A 15,474-nucleotide genomic window follows, 5' to 3' on the forward strand; every position below is an offset into this window, starting at 1 on the left:
ATCTCCACAAATCTTTTGTTGATGATCTTTTTAACAAGAGCAAAAGGACAGGCGACTGTGAGCCACTGTAATCTCTGCGACCCTCTGCAAAGCACCATAAATCACTCCTATCCTGTGACTCCCAACCAGATTCGGACAAAGCAAAACAACACTTCCACAGCAAAAGCACCAGATGTTGTGGGCAGCGCTTTCAAGACTATGTCTAAATGTAAACCGTGTTCCAGCTGCTGTAGGACTTTTCCACCGATGGTTCTGAGTGTTGTGAAATCATGCACCAAGTTCAACCAAACCTCCACTCGGTTGACCAGAGTCCAAAAGTCTCTTAACAGAAAGTCTGTAGATGCATAAATGAGCTTTGTGCTTTGGTTACAGTCTAGTCTGGCGGTCTGATGGTGTAAGCCATGGAATTCAACACACTGTCTGTCTGTCTGTCTACTTCAAATCAAACTGAGGAAAAACAGTGACATTGAAGACTAAAGTTTATTCAAACTTTTATTTTTTATTTTAATACTACATTTATTACACTCCTTCATCCCAAAATAACAATTATTTTTACTTTTATTCTACATTATTTTGGAGATAACCTCCTAAAACTAATTGCTTCAGTTTAGTCTTTACATTTTTGAAACTTAAGTGATTTTAAGTTTGTCAGCATCTCAGAAGATTCTAGTATCTGCCTTACTTTGGTCTGAACTGACATTAACAGACTGCATTTTAAGAAAAACAAAAAACAGTGAATTGTTTTGAGATAATTTACTCAAGCTATTCCAGTCTCTTCCGGGATGTGTTTGATGCAACAATATTAAGACAAAAATGGAGCCGCACTGCTAGAAATAAGGTATGATGAACAGATGAAGTGAGGAATCAACACAATTTCCAAACACATTTGAATCATTGGAGTCTTAGAATCTTAAAAATGTATTGTGACAAAAGAGTTTAGTAGATGTTCACAGGAAAAATGACTGAATCCGTGGGAGGGAGGACCAAAGAGAGTTTAGACACTGGTGGGGTGGAAAGGGGACTTTGGATAAGTCAATCTGAGAATGTTGAGAGCTGAGAGCTCCATATGTGGGTGTAGAAAAAGGAGGAGGAGCGTTTGCCCATTGAATCCGCAATGAGTGATGAATGAGTGTGGAGAAAGATATTATCCAAATGTGACAGCTAATGTCACATTAATTGCTTTCAAAACAATGAAACTAAGATTAATGCTGACAAAAAAATTATAAATAAAATTCCGCTGAGCTTGATTTCCCAAACAGACTGTGTCAATAAGCTGTGACCAGTCATTCAGCTGTTTGATGTGGAGACTTTTTAAGTGGAAAAAGATGTCAACCGTCTTCGTGGCTTTCAAGAAAAAAGGATGTGAAAATTTGTAATTTTTCTTCCACAAATGACTCATTTTTCCATTTCTTGTAAGCATCAACCACAGCCCCAGGATTTGATTTTCAACCTTTCATGGTTTGTATCCACTGAAAGATAACAAATGATCTAGTGTAGCACTAATGAAACTGAAAAAAAAAACAGAACATGTGGTGACAGAACAGCAATTTTGAAGAGAAAATTGAAACCAAATGTTTTACTACTCAAAAATTTCATTTGTAAAATCTAAATGCAAATTAAAAACCTACTGTGTTCAATGCTAAAGTCCCACTGTGAAATACTATAAAGTTTCTGCAAAGCAGCAGTAGTTCATTAGAGTTGTGGGCTAGACTGTTGACGTGGAGTAAGCCCGTCCCCACTTCCCATCATATTAATGATAAAGAAATACTCAGAAACGCAATTTTAAGCATAAATGTCTTAAATATGTCCTTCATCATGAGAAAAATGCCACATAAACATGTTAATGACATTTAAAACCTGAGTGGGTCTTTAAACGATGTAACTTTGCCCAACTTAGACATAAAAACTGGGATTTTTTCCCCTAAATCCATAAATTTCAGTCATTTCTTTAATAAGATGAAAAACCAGGAAAAACTTCATTTGTTGAAATTTCTTCAAAGGTCTTGCCTTAAACATCAGATCTAGAAATGTTTTCGAGGAGGTGAACAGTGATCCTTTCACACCCAGTCAACAGTCGTCTCCAAATGTGCTGAGCCTTGTGCCTCATGGAAAAATGTGCATGGATTGAGTGTTAGCCTAGGACTGCCAATGAAAAGTGTGATACAAAAGAGTGTGAGCGACAACAGAGTTGCCAAAGTTACCGCTCCTTCACTTGGACGCCATTCTGATAGAAACATTTGAAGGCATCCCAGTAGATCCGAAAACTCCACTCAAACTGTAAAATTTCACCTAATAAGATTCTGTACTGCAAAATTAGACCCCTTAATAATGAAGATTTGGGCAAAGTCAGGTGAATTAACTTATTAATAAATTACAGGTAGGATTTTCATTCCAGGGTTTTGCTTTACCATTTTAATATTTGTGTTAGTTATGTTATAAGTTGAATTTCCGATAATCCACAGTAATAAATTTTGCTCCAAACGAATATCTTAATTGAAGATTACTGCTGAACTTTTTTTTTAAAGCATCGACCTGCTAGGCCAAATTCTATTAAATAGTGGCAGGATGAGAAATGCACTACAGCTGCACATCAATCTTGCATAAGCATTAAGATTTCACAGCTGGTCTAATGTTCCTGTTGGAAACAGCTGCCAACACAGATATGAGGCTCCAACTTCAAATTTCCTTGGCAGGGATAAGCACACCGAATCAGAGCCACATTTGTATCAATTCATGAAAAATCCTGACCAAGCCAGAGTGTGTCTTCTCGCTAACATTGCCTCTTACAAGAAACTTCAGCGCCAGAGCAAAGCAGATGTTGACTTCTGACCTCAACCAGGCGCATTACCAACAAAGGAAATAACTTGCATATGGTAAACATATCAACATTGAGATGATTCAGAAGCCTACTGGGGAATATTGCGAGATCCAGCCTTTGTGGTTTGTAGGTCATTTAAAAAGAGAACAGCGCAGCAACAGCTGGGCTCATGAGTGGTTGCTCATTTATAGAGAGTTGCCATGGGGTAATTGGAAAATGAACACATCACTCTGTGCTGCTGCTCACTGTTAAAGGTTGCCACAGGTCTGTGCAGCGGCCCATTAGAGCACTGTCTGGATAAATAATGTTAGAGTGGCACTCACGAGCACGGCTGCTTGTATCAGCTCTTTTGGCCACTCAAAAAGAAACTATAGCAGCTCATTAGACCATCAAAGCACTTTCAGGACAGGGTGGACAACGCATACTACAATAATACAAGCAAAAAGTGCAGTTACGTCATCGGAAATACATTTTCAATTAGGTTAGATGGGATCATTGTTTAATTATTGCATTTTAACACTAAAACAGTACTATTTCTTCAAACAAAACATCTGTTTGAGTCATGAAGCTCAACCGTCTGTTCATTCAATTACCGATGTTGTTTCTCTTATAATAAAGGTCATCGTCAATCATTTCTGTGTTGTGACCTTTACCAACAAGAACTTGTTGATTGCTGACAATCAAATATGTGGACACGGTCTAAATTACACTTTAATATCTCAACTGAATTCAAAAAGTAAAGGATTTGCTTTATTTCCTCTTCAATAAAATTCTATTTATTGCCAATAATACCAATATCTTTTTTTTTAATTTGTTTGCATTTTAACCAATTTCTTTGCATATTTATTCTAGATATGATGAAGGAATTAAGAGTTTTCGTTTTATTTCTTTATTTTTCAAAACTTGTTAATTATATTCAGTTAGGTCATATTGGAGGCTAATTAAAACATAATTAAAATTAAAATGACAAACTAATTAATTTATCTTTTTTTTTGCTCACTTATTCTTTCCCAGGTGTTGAGAAATTTGCACCATTTACTACAAAAGCTAAATCTTAAGAAAGTAAAAAGGGACCCTTGTTCAAAAAAATGTTTTAATGTTTTTCTGGCAAGAAAAAATATCTTATCAATAAAGTTTTAGTTTGAGAAAACATCTCTTAGTGACTAGTATTTTTCCCTATAAAAATTCTCGGTAAGACCAGTTTTCTTACTGCGTTGGCAGATTTTTTTTATTATTTGAAGAAAATATGCCTATGGATGAGAATGTTGAGTTGTTGCCAACAATGATGTTTGTTTTTATCAATAAAAGTGCAGGTTTGGAGGTCAATACCTCAATAGTAGCGAGTGAGCGTCTTTGCCAGCTGGTCATTTAACACTTTTACACCAATGATTTAGCTCCAGTGTTTACATTCTTTCTACTACCGTAACTCTTTAACATTTGACGCAATGAACATAGTTCCAATGGATTCTGAAGCGGAGTAAAGCACCCTGCGCTAAGATGGGAAGTGCTACACAGTCAACGTAAATAAGCCTTATTCTGATGCAGCAAAAAGCAGCTTTGCCCCATTATGCAACACTTTAAGTTCACAGCCATCAGAATCAACTGCTTCATGTTGATGGCGTGAATGGTTGAAGTGTTATGGTATCTCAAAGAAGGTAAGTTATTTAGGTGTCACCGACGCCATCTCTGCTGTTGAAGGGTTACGTGATTTTCTGACAGACAACAAAGACAGAGATGAATTCACTCTACCGTAGCTTAGTCCTACCCAGCATCTATATATATACCAAGCACACAATATAGTGTCAACTCAAAGCAATGGATTCAAGCAATGGATGAGGAAATTTATTCATTCAAAGAAAACCAACACTTTTACCTCAACCTTTCTGCCAAAGGGCAAGAAAACAGAAGCTAGGGGTGGGGTTTTGTTAAAAGTGACATTGAAGGTATTGATAAAAACAAAGCCAGTAATGTAGCTGATCAATTTAGCCAAAAATTAGGAAAAGATTAGGGTGAAATTTTCTCCCCAACAGCTAACTTAACAACTACTCTCAGGAGAGGCAGCACAGGAGATGTTGTTTCTTCTATTTGAAGGCTGTGCAAAAAATGTCACAATAAATGTGTCAACAAGATGATTCAATCAGCAAACCGGTAAACCCAGAGGGTCTTCCTCTGATCAGAAGCTCACAGAAAATGCTATGAAAATGAAAGATGATATGTGGAGAGGATGTGGTAGACCGTATGATGTGTACTCAACTGATCAGAATATTGAGTGATAATGGTGAGCCAAAAGAAGAAAAATGGGTGACAGTTAAATATGAGTTGAAATATTTAAGTTAAATTTCTGAGTTGGAATTGAAGCGGTTTGAAGGTTTCCTCCATCCAGAGTAAAAGTGAAGGTTTTTATAGGTTTTTATTTTATGCACTCAAGTTGAGAACGTGATTTGAGTATCATTACCAAATATAGAGTTTAGCAATCTCATTCACAAAAAGGTTCTGGTTCAAATTCTGGCTGTGTTCTTTTTATGTGGAGTTTGAATGGTCTCCCCTTGCAGGTTTACTACTTTGGCTTTCTCCCACAGTCCAAAAACATGCGTAAGGTCAACTGAGGATTCTAAATTGTCCCTAGGTGTGAATGTGAGGTCCTGCAACAGACTGATGACCTGTCCAGGATATATCCCACCCTCGGCCAACAGCAGCTGGGATCGATTCCAGCTACCCTGTGACCCCAAAATAAATGATGAACAAATGGACTTATTGTTTGTATTTCACCACTATGAGGTCTAGGTTTGGAGGTCTGAAACTAACATTATGTGATGTCATGACATTTAGTGAAAGGAACCGTTTAGAGCTGTCATGAGTTGAGCATGAGTTGTTTTCTGGAAAAGGTTCACCACTGACTGTCAGTGAGACTCAAAGTGCAATCTTCTAAATTATAAAATGGCTTAGCAATGACCTCCGTTAATCAAACTATAAACAATAGCAGGGTTTTGGGATTTGCCAAGTTTCATCCACACAGCTGAGTGCAGATGATGAGGGGAATAAAGCTAAAGTTTGACAAGCATCCATAATGCAAACAACGACCCTTAATTTTTGCAGTGGCAGTTAGCCACTGTGGGTCATTGAGTAAACACCCTAAAAAGGGTTTCTTGCATCTTATCTTACATTTTAAAATGTTTTTTACCATAATTTAAAAAGTTAAAATCTAAAATAATACATTGTTTATCTTTTGACTTGAATCTCCAAATTCTTTCTCCTCCTTAATAATCCATATTCTACTCATTTATTTTCCGACTCTTTAAAAAAAAGCATTCTGTTGTTAGAAATTTTGAGGATGAAGTGTGTTATAAATAAATCTTTTACATTGCAAAATAAATAGTGCATCCAAACTGTCACCCCTTAGTTACAACAAGGGCTGGACACTGGAAAAATGACTTAACAGTCCAAGTCACTCACTCAAGTCAGTGATGCAGATGAATGTCTGTCAGCGGAGTGACTTAATTACGGACGCTCATCGGTCACAATGATAAGTAGACTTGGGTCGCCACTTTCTGCAGACGTCCCCTTCTAAAGCAAATCTTCATCCACGACTTTGTAAATCTTCATCAGTGATTCATGACTCACTTCAGGAACATACACCTTCATCACAGAATCCATCCTTCACTGGAAGATGTGCATGCACCATTACTGTTGGAGTCCAATGTCTGTGCATGAAGCAGAGACAAAGCCAGACACTGTCCACTTCATATCAATCTTTCATTCCATTAAGCCAGATCTATCTCTGGGTTTTGACAGTGTGTCGAACGTACAGATGGAGCAAAACTGATCCATGAATAAATGTCATCTTAGAAACTTGGTTCATCTGATAAAGGTTTGTTTTTGCCTTTTTTTTGTTTAAGTTTTTTCAGAAAAGCTGATCTTTTATACAGAGACAAAAGCCTGAAGTGCTGAAATCTGGTACCAGTGACAAATTTGCACATTGCCTTTATTGAGAAATCTTTGCAATACCTTAGTACTCATTACAAATACTGATAAACATTTACAGTATATTTTCTACATATCCTATAATTAGGAATATTGTTGTCAAAGAGAGTTTGTAAATCAGTGCAATGTATCTTTTAAACCTGACAATCAAAGCTGCAAGTGCTATTTTTGCAGGTTTGAGTCACAGGAAACACGTTGCACAGAAAAAGTACCAAGGATTATCAGTTGTGGTGAAACCTGACTATGCTAGTCAGCGTGCTGCTGACTTAACACAGGTGCTTTCCACTGCAGTCAATGTACAGCAAAGTGTTGTGCAACTTGATATTTGGAAGAAAAGCACAAAGGTTTTGACACGTAGAACTTTGTAACTCTTGACATTTGGTTTGCATTCATAATACTTTTTACAGTTTAACCAAAGAGAGATTAAAAGTTGTCCACAACTTCCAGAGTAAAGGATCACCAATGTTACACAATATCACAATTTAGAACGAGAGACGTTCTTTTTTTTCTGTAAAATTGCAGATGTGAAGGCTAAAAGCTTGATCTGTTCATTTATTTTTTGCGTTTAAGGAAATGTTTTAAAAGCTTCAATATTTGCTAAAACTTCCAAGTTGCTTGATAAATATTGAATTGGTTAAAGGTTTTGCCAGAACAAAGAAGAGTTGCAGTCGGTAAAAAGAAATGGGGAAAAACATGGAGAGAAAAAATATTTCTATTTATTTTTTAGTATAAACAATGATGACAAAGACTAAATATTTTAAATAAAAGAGGAAAGTGAAGAAAATACATTTCTCCAGCCAAGTTCAGTTGAAAAAACAACTGCATCAACTAAATTCGTGACGTTTTGACTGATCTTTTTAAAGTCCCACTCTAGTCATCTTTTGATCTATTGTCAAAGCGTTTCCAGTGGTCTTTCAATTATGATTATGCCGTTTTTAGGCTAAATAAAAAAGAACCTTTATTGTTTCTGCAGAGTGGCAGTAGTTCATTAGAAATTTGCCTCTGAGCTGCAGGTGGGACCATTGGGATCACCCCGCCCCGACTTCCCATCACCCATCTGCTTACGCGTTTTCCCACTAGCTCACAGCCTCATCACCCCCCCCCCCCCCCCCCCCAACCTAACTTTACTGGTGGGAGCACTGTTGGAAATATTTCCATTTCCTTTTAGTGAGCAGGCCACCGACGGCAGAATTTCTTTGACTTTAGTGAGCAAAAAAAAAAAAAGAAGAAATCTTTTCAGGAGCCAAACATTTTGTTTTCATCAAAGAGTAAAATTGGCTTAAAAACATGCAAAAGAATCAAAAGAGTCAAGTGCTTTGATTGCTTTTCAGATAAACCCCAGAAGTAGAGCCTCTAGAAACAACAGGTTTCTCCCATCTACAACAAATCTTAAAAAATAAAATATTTCATTCAGACAAATGTTTTTTGTTTTTTTCCATGAGATAGATATTCAGAATGACCTCAAGCGCAGAACCCGTGCACTAAAAGCGCTCCACTTTACCCACTACAGGGCTACCCGGTAGCTTTAGGCCAAACAAGCAGGAACAGTTAATGGCAGACAAAAACATTTGACTGCAAAGCATCATTTGCAATCAAGCCGATACCTCTGAGTTTGGTCACAGCCGTGCTGCCGCATATTTTGGATATAACTGAGTGTGTGTGCAGTCTGGTGCAAAGAGGACGATATTTCACGGGGGGGGGGGTCTTTTTTTATTTTTTTTTTTGCTTCTTTAAGCTAAGAGAATGCAGTCTACCGTAGGTGTATCATCTGCCTGAAACTGCACACACAACATCAATTAAACAACAAAAATTCTTCTTCAATTTGAACTAAAACAACCAGAAGGAGTTTATTTATGCTGAACTGCACTTCACAAGTAATTGAGCCTAACAGATGGGTATGGAGGGTAGACATGGTACATCTCGCGAAAGGATCTACTTTTTTGTGGACTGAATGTCTATCTCATTACACAGCTCTCTTCTTTCTCAATTTTTCCATTCAGGCTCTAAGTGGAAAGTCTAACAAACCCCATAGCTGTCTGTGTTAATACTGTCAAGAAAATGTTACAAGACCCGTGCCCTCACTCTGCTACTAAATAGAAAACTGCAGTTTTCCCTAAGATTTTGAGCTACCAACAGCGGTCAAAGAGACTGCTGTGGACAACCTGCCACGGCACAGCTGATTATGGGAAACCTGGGTTAACTGGAAAGCCGTGCAAAATATGTGCTCAAGTCAGGAGGGAGTGGCACGTACGGCGTGTCAAGATGCTGATGCATTGTTGACTGCTTTTGCGCCCTGCAGCAGAGACCGAAATGAAAGACCCCTAAATGGGAGGTCAGATGCTTCATTAGAGAAATGCAGAGTGCTGCTTCAGGCGGGCTGAAAAAGGTCATGTAAAAAGGCGGAAAAAAAGACGTCAGGCTCGTCAGTGGGCAAAGACACCACGATGGTTACAGAGATTCTGGAGACGTGACGCATGGCCTCAGCTGCTCCAAATGGAGCAAAGCGTCCCAGAAAAGCCTGTGCTGCCACAGAAATGAAATAGATGTGAGGCAAGAGGATTTTGACAGAAATTCAGGTCATGAAACTCTGTGTTATAAGTGCTGAAAACCTGTTGAGAAATTTGGTTTATAAGTTTTATTAAATAAAAAAAGCTAAACTAAATATTTAAGTGGAGAAATCAGTGGTCAAATAATGAGTTTAATATTTGCTGGGCAAAAACCTGAAGGGAAATTGCATTAAATCAGTGCTTGGTTCAAACAGTCGTCATTCTCGACTGACCTTAAACTATGAATCTGAAAAGTGCACGGTTCTGCTTGTGTTTGCTGCCAAATGCTTCCAAGCTTTCCCTGACAAAGTGTTCTTAAAAGCAGTCGTGTGAAGTCCAATTCACATTGATTTGGTCTGTGATCTTCCCGCGAGAATTGTCCAAAAAAACATTTCAGTAACAAAGCCTTCCACTCTTTGTGCAGCTGTAATTAAAAGTCAACAGCTGCTTTGTTATTGGAGGAAGCATCGCCACAGCAATTTCTGGTGGCCAGATTTAAAAAGAAAGAGTTCATCTGGAGAGCTGAACTGTGACGCTGTGATTCCATTTCAACAAAATCAGAGTCTGACAGAAAGCCTTGCTTTCATAACTGGGAGAAGAGCTATGGCAGGGGTCGGGAACCTTTTTGGCCAAGAGAGCCATAAATGCCACATATTTTGAAATGTAATTTCGAAAGAGCCATACAATAATGTAGTGTCCCTTCCCCACACTGAGGCACGGAGACTTAACCTCTTTTAAAGTTCTTTATTCCGATTACTGCAGACCGCAACAAACGCCGTTCAATTCTTTCAGCAACTCCTGAATCTCTCCCGCCGACACGAGAGCGCTTCTCCCAACTTTCTATTCCCCTGCTCCCGCTGCAGCCCTCCCATTTCCTTTATTCGGCCCATAGCTGAACCCCATTGGTCCAAACTACCTAACAACAGCCTGAGCGACAGAACTGAGGGCCAATCAGATCTCTGCTTGACGCGTTCAATGAACTCCAGAACTTTTAACGCGGCCCAACAGCCATCCAACTCAGTCCGCGACAATTTGTTTAAAACTAAATATACAAATGAATGTGTGCATTTGATGTAATTTCAACATTATTAAAGTACAATAAGTCTGTGGATTCTTTTTAATAACATTGTTATTCTGTTGCTAATAAATGATGAGTATTTCTCGTGGTAGTTCTGCTGATGGTCTAGTTTGGTTGATGATACGTGGTGAGTTTCTGCTTCGTTCAGGCGTTGAGACTTCAAACGTGATCGTAGGTCTGAATGTTCTGTAGATGTGAGACAGACTGCTCACATGCAGACGGGGAGCCAGACACACTCTCACACGCTGCAGTGAGTGACGGGAAGCGGGTTTTACGTTTTTACAATCCCTGCGCGATTCACCTGCTGCCTGTCCCCACAACACCTCACCCCCACCCTCTGCTTTCTCCCTCACACATCCCGTCCCCGCATCTGCGCGCTCTTTCTCAGAGACGGGAGCGCGTAGTTTTAGGCACGTCAATTCACAGGTTTCCGGCTGGTACAAACTCTGTGAAATAATAGATAATAGTAACTGATAGCGCTGGCGCAGATTTCTCTCTCTAAGCACCGCTACTACTGCGCGCCTCTGGCATCGCATCGCGCCCGAGAAGGACTGGTCTAATGAAAAAAAAAAAAACTATAATTAAAGATTTGTCTGCGAGCCACATGTGACCATCAAAAGAGCCATATATGGCTCGCGAGCCATAGGTTCCCGACCCCTGAGCTATGGCGTGAACCCTCTTCCATTCGCAGTTCGGTGTACTTTTTTTGTAAATTAATACTTCATTGAACTACTATGGACAATGAAGCCAACAGTAAGGCTGGAGGGAGCGAAGCTCTGCGGCTCCACTCGTGTCGGACAGAGCAATTCATCAAAGTGACTCAGCCACTCCACAGAAATCTGCTGTGGGAGAGATGAAATGAGCACAAGCAAAACAAAGCGTGCCTGCTGGAGGCCACGCACGCTACACCCTGTGTAAATCATCCTAATCAGCCATCCCACCATCTGGATAATAATATATTGTAACGAGAGACAGAATCCTCGCCACATTCATAGCGCCCACTGTGTGTCTCAGCTGCCCACATAGACTTAAATGACTTGGAGAATGCTGCAAATTTTTCTCAGGATATGCAAAACGTATGTTCATATCAGTAGAAAAACATGAACTGATTAAATGTGTCCTTTATCAAACGCCCGGTTTGACTCTATGAGACTTTAGGTGCCACTCCGATCATCTTTTGAGCTATTTTCAAAGCTTTCCCAGAGGTCTTGTTATTGTGATTATGCCGTTTTAGCCAAAATCATGAAACCAGTATCAATTTCTAGGACATAGTTTCTACAGATTGGCGGCAATTCATTAGAAATTCACCCTCTGAGTTGTAGGAGAGACTGTAGCTGCGTAGTAAGCCCAACCCCACTTCCCATCATCTGTTTATTTACACTCTCTCCCACTAACTTACAGCCTCTCACAACCCCAACCTAACATTAGCGGTGCAACAAAAATGGCAAGCAATGTTGGAGCTATCCAGCCGTAAAGTTTTGAGCCAGATTCCAGCTCAGACAAGAAAAACAAAGACGTATATAGATCTAGTTTACAAGGAGTGGAGTAGGGAGCCTGCTTGTAGCTTCTAGACCACACCAACACGCTTTTTCCAACGACATTTATTCATCTGTTCCTGATTTGCAAACAATTTGAACAAAGAAATACTCTGAAATGCAATTTAAAGCTTCATTTTATTTATATATCATCCATCACTAGAAAACTACCCCAAGCACATGTTAAGAACACCTAAAACACGATTTTCTTAAAACTGTGTCTTTAAGCTTTCTGTATAGAAATCTTTTAAATAGAAAATATAAAAACATATCCTAGAATTAAAAACTGTTAAGTGTTCTCATTATAGATGTGGCAAAGCAATGCACAAAAAACATTTACTCCATCAACAAGTCTCCATCAACATGCACCAATTCACTTAGTGGCAATACACTCCCACTTTTACCCAGAAATCTGTGTGAACAAATCTTTCCTATTTGCTTCTTTATCACTCACTTTGTTGTCCGCTCACTGCTTATCTGCGGCAGAGGAAAGGGTGGCGACATGTTTGTCTTTCCTGTGTTTACAAAAGGGGGAAGAAATTGACCTAATACAATTACAAGAAGGACTTACAGTTTTGCTGTTTTTTTATTTGCTGGGTAAATTTGAGTCATTTGAAGTGAATTAAATGTGAAGATTTGATTGAAAATGCAAACGCACTATTTTTTGTAATTCCACAAGTGAAATTCCAGAAGTGAGATTCATCAACTTGCAGCATTTTAAAATTTGTGTTAACTTCTTAAATGTTTAGCAAAGAGCACATTTAAAGTTAGGTGCTGTATATTTTATGACATTTCTAAATAGCCTGCCGTCATATTTGCATCCTGATTGCACGTATCCATCGGTTGCTTTCAAAGCCAGTTCAATGAATGTAAAGTTTATGATTTTGGGAAAGATTGCTGAGTAGGTGCATGATGACTTCATCAGAAATGTGCCATGATTCCAGTATGAAAGTGAGATGTAAATACCTGATACATTTATTTAAACTAAAAAAAATAAGTTTTAGATTGTTGTTTTTTACGTGGACCATTCAGTTCCTCTGGGGGGCTTTTCCTGCTCTCATTGGTCAGAAGAAACCCCTTTTGTTTTGGCTGAAAATCCTGCATCTGGTGGGGAAGCTAAAACCTTCTATCCTTGGATGCTGCAACCTTTTTGCATGAATCACATCTTAAGTCAAAATGTGTTCAAATCAGATTCCATCAAAAAAATATATATTATAGTATATGTGTGAGTTTTACTAAATCAAATGTTTTAAATGCTCGATTTGAATACATAGGGAGCTATTCATTCCCTATGAGAGCAGCAGGCGCCTCTTCTCTGAAAGGAGTCCGTTATTTCAGGGTTGTCTGTCTCCGCGTTGAGGCTATGGAGAGGACGCACACAAACGCGCACATCCAAAATGAGCCAAAAACTTTTCCATGTGTGCGCACGCTCCCCCAAGCCCAGAGACCCGCAGTACAAACCCGGGGCTCGAACTTCATCCAAATGAGGAGCCGTTCAGACGCTGCTTGACGCAAACAGACAGCATTCAACCTACCGTGAGTTTCACTCCCTGAAAGCGCTCACAACCGGATTAAGGAACTTCCCGGCGCCGGTGTTTCCATCCTTCAGCGGAATCTGCGTAAACCTTTTCATCTGATGCGCATCAATGTTCCTCCATGTCCGGCAGGGACGCGTCTCTGCCGTGACGCACGGGTGGAGGTGTCGCTGTGAGCTGCGGAAGCCTCCGCGTCTCCGGCTTCGCTGGTGGAGAGGGTGCGAACGGGGGAGGGAACTGCACCTCACCCACCCCCCACGATCATCATCATCACAAGATTCACACATCCTCTCGAATAAAAGGCAAAAGTCTACAACTGGATTTTAAAAAATAAATCTAACTTAAAATCATAACAAGTAAACAAAGGTTATTATGAATATGACTTGAATTGATTCATTTAATGAATTTCCATATTGAAAACAAATAAGTCATAGTACATAAGATCCTTAATTTTTATTTGCATCATTTATATTATCAAAAACAAGTAAATGTTATCTTTTTTTTTAATATATTTTTTGCTAAAAATAGCTTAAAAGGAAATCTCCAATTCACCTGGTGTGGGATAAACACTTATTTGTAGTGCACACCTCTTTTGAGCTGTAGTATGAATTCATCATATAAGTGATATTTAACTTTTTCACTCTGTGGAGTTAAAAGAGTTTTGTCAAAAAACAGGGGTCTGCAGCCTGAGGCCACGTGTGTCTATTTTATTCCTCCATTGTGGTTATTTGGCTTGAAAGAAAAATCCAAAGGCTTTGCAAAAATTGGTTAGTTAGTAAGTTGACACAGGATGTATTTTATTATGAAAGGAACTTGTAAGTGCTACTGTCAAAAGTAAAATTAATTAAATCTGTTATACATGTTATTTCAAATTTTAAAAAGCTACATTTTATAAACAAAAGGCTTAATGGCCACAAATTGTATTTATCCTAAGAATGAAGTGGGACTTTTCGGTTCTCAATGAGGTTAAACTTTAGCATTAAAGGTTGCAAAAGTTGTAGTTCCTGACTATTTTTTTTTATTCATCATTTTGTCTTATCTAAATGCATATCTGTAAAGCACTGTCGGTTTTAGATCTGCCTTGTACTGGTAATGGATGCTTAGCTTAAAAAAAACTAACAACATCAAGAAAGTGTTGGAGAATTGCCTATAACCCTTGTGCTATCCTAGGCACTTTAACATTGGGAGTTGGGTCATCTAGACCCACTAGACAGTGCTCTGAACCTTTTTTCTTCAATGATTTGTGATCTTCACTGGTGTCCATGGATTACATGAAATATTTCCACCTTTATCCACCTTTGATAGCACAAGATAGCACAAGGGTTAAACATAAACGTCTACAAAAGATTTCATTTTAGCCAAGTTCAGAGCATCTCTATGCATTTTTACATTTTCTATCATCACTCATTTTTTAACAATAGCACGCACAAAAAAGTAATCAAAAGTAACTCAACAGCTGTTTTCACTGTCAAAGTTCAACTCAACATTTTATTACAAATGTCAAAATTTGTCATTACAAGGACAACAGCCACCCCCCCCCCCCTTGTTCTCTATGGGAGTGACTTTTTTAATCAGTTTCTGCTTCCAGTCAATAACATCAGTGCCTTCTAATCAGTTTGTTGCAGCCATCTGCATCTAAGCCAGTTCTGCCACATTTTGACAACGTTCCCAAATCTAATTTATTTTCCTCTAACTGAGCTAATAGGCCATGCCAATTCCTAGTTTTATTTTAGCAACTATTTCAACTTTCTCTGGGCATCAGAATGGAAACAGCTGCGGAATAGCCTAAGATGAGGGCAACTACTCCAAACAACAACTAAAAATACACAGCAAGTCTTTACTATCCAAAGATTAAAAACATCTGGAATAGACCTTTATAAAGTGTGTGACTGAACTTTCTGGATAGAACGCAGCTCTGCAGATTGAAGTATTCCAATAGATTTATGTGGGCTTTAATGTGAAATGAAAACTTTCCCTTATT

At 38.7% G+C, this 15,474-nt stretch overlaps 1 protein-coding gene across 1 annotated transcript in view; it reads right to left on the reverse strand.

Annotated features, from left to right (window-relative positions):
* Positions 1–13,714, reverse strand: part of chst15 (carbohydrate sulfotransferase 15) — a 35,040-nt gene extending 21,326 nt beyond the window's left edge. The window contains exon 1 of the mRNA XM_023949652.1: positions 13,494–13,714. The gene's annotated coding sequence lies outside the window, so the exon portion shown is untranslated. The remainder of the gene's footprint in view (positions 1–13,493) is intronic.
* Positions 13,715–15,474: the final 1,760 nt, after the last annotated feature.

The sequence above is a fragment of the Oryzias latipes genome, chromosome 19 (assembly GCF_002234675.1).
Source record: "Oryzias latipes chromosome 19, ASM223467v1".
NCBI classification, from domain to species: domain Eukaryota; kingdom Metazoa; phylum Chordata; class Actinopteri; order Beloniformes; family Adrianichthyidae; genus Oryzias; species Oryzias latipes.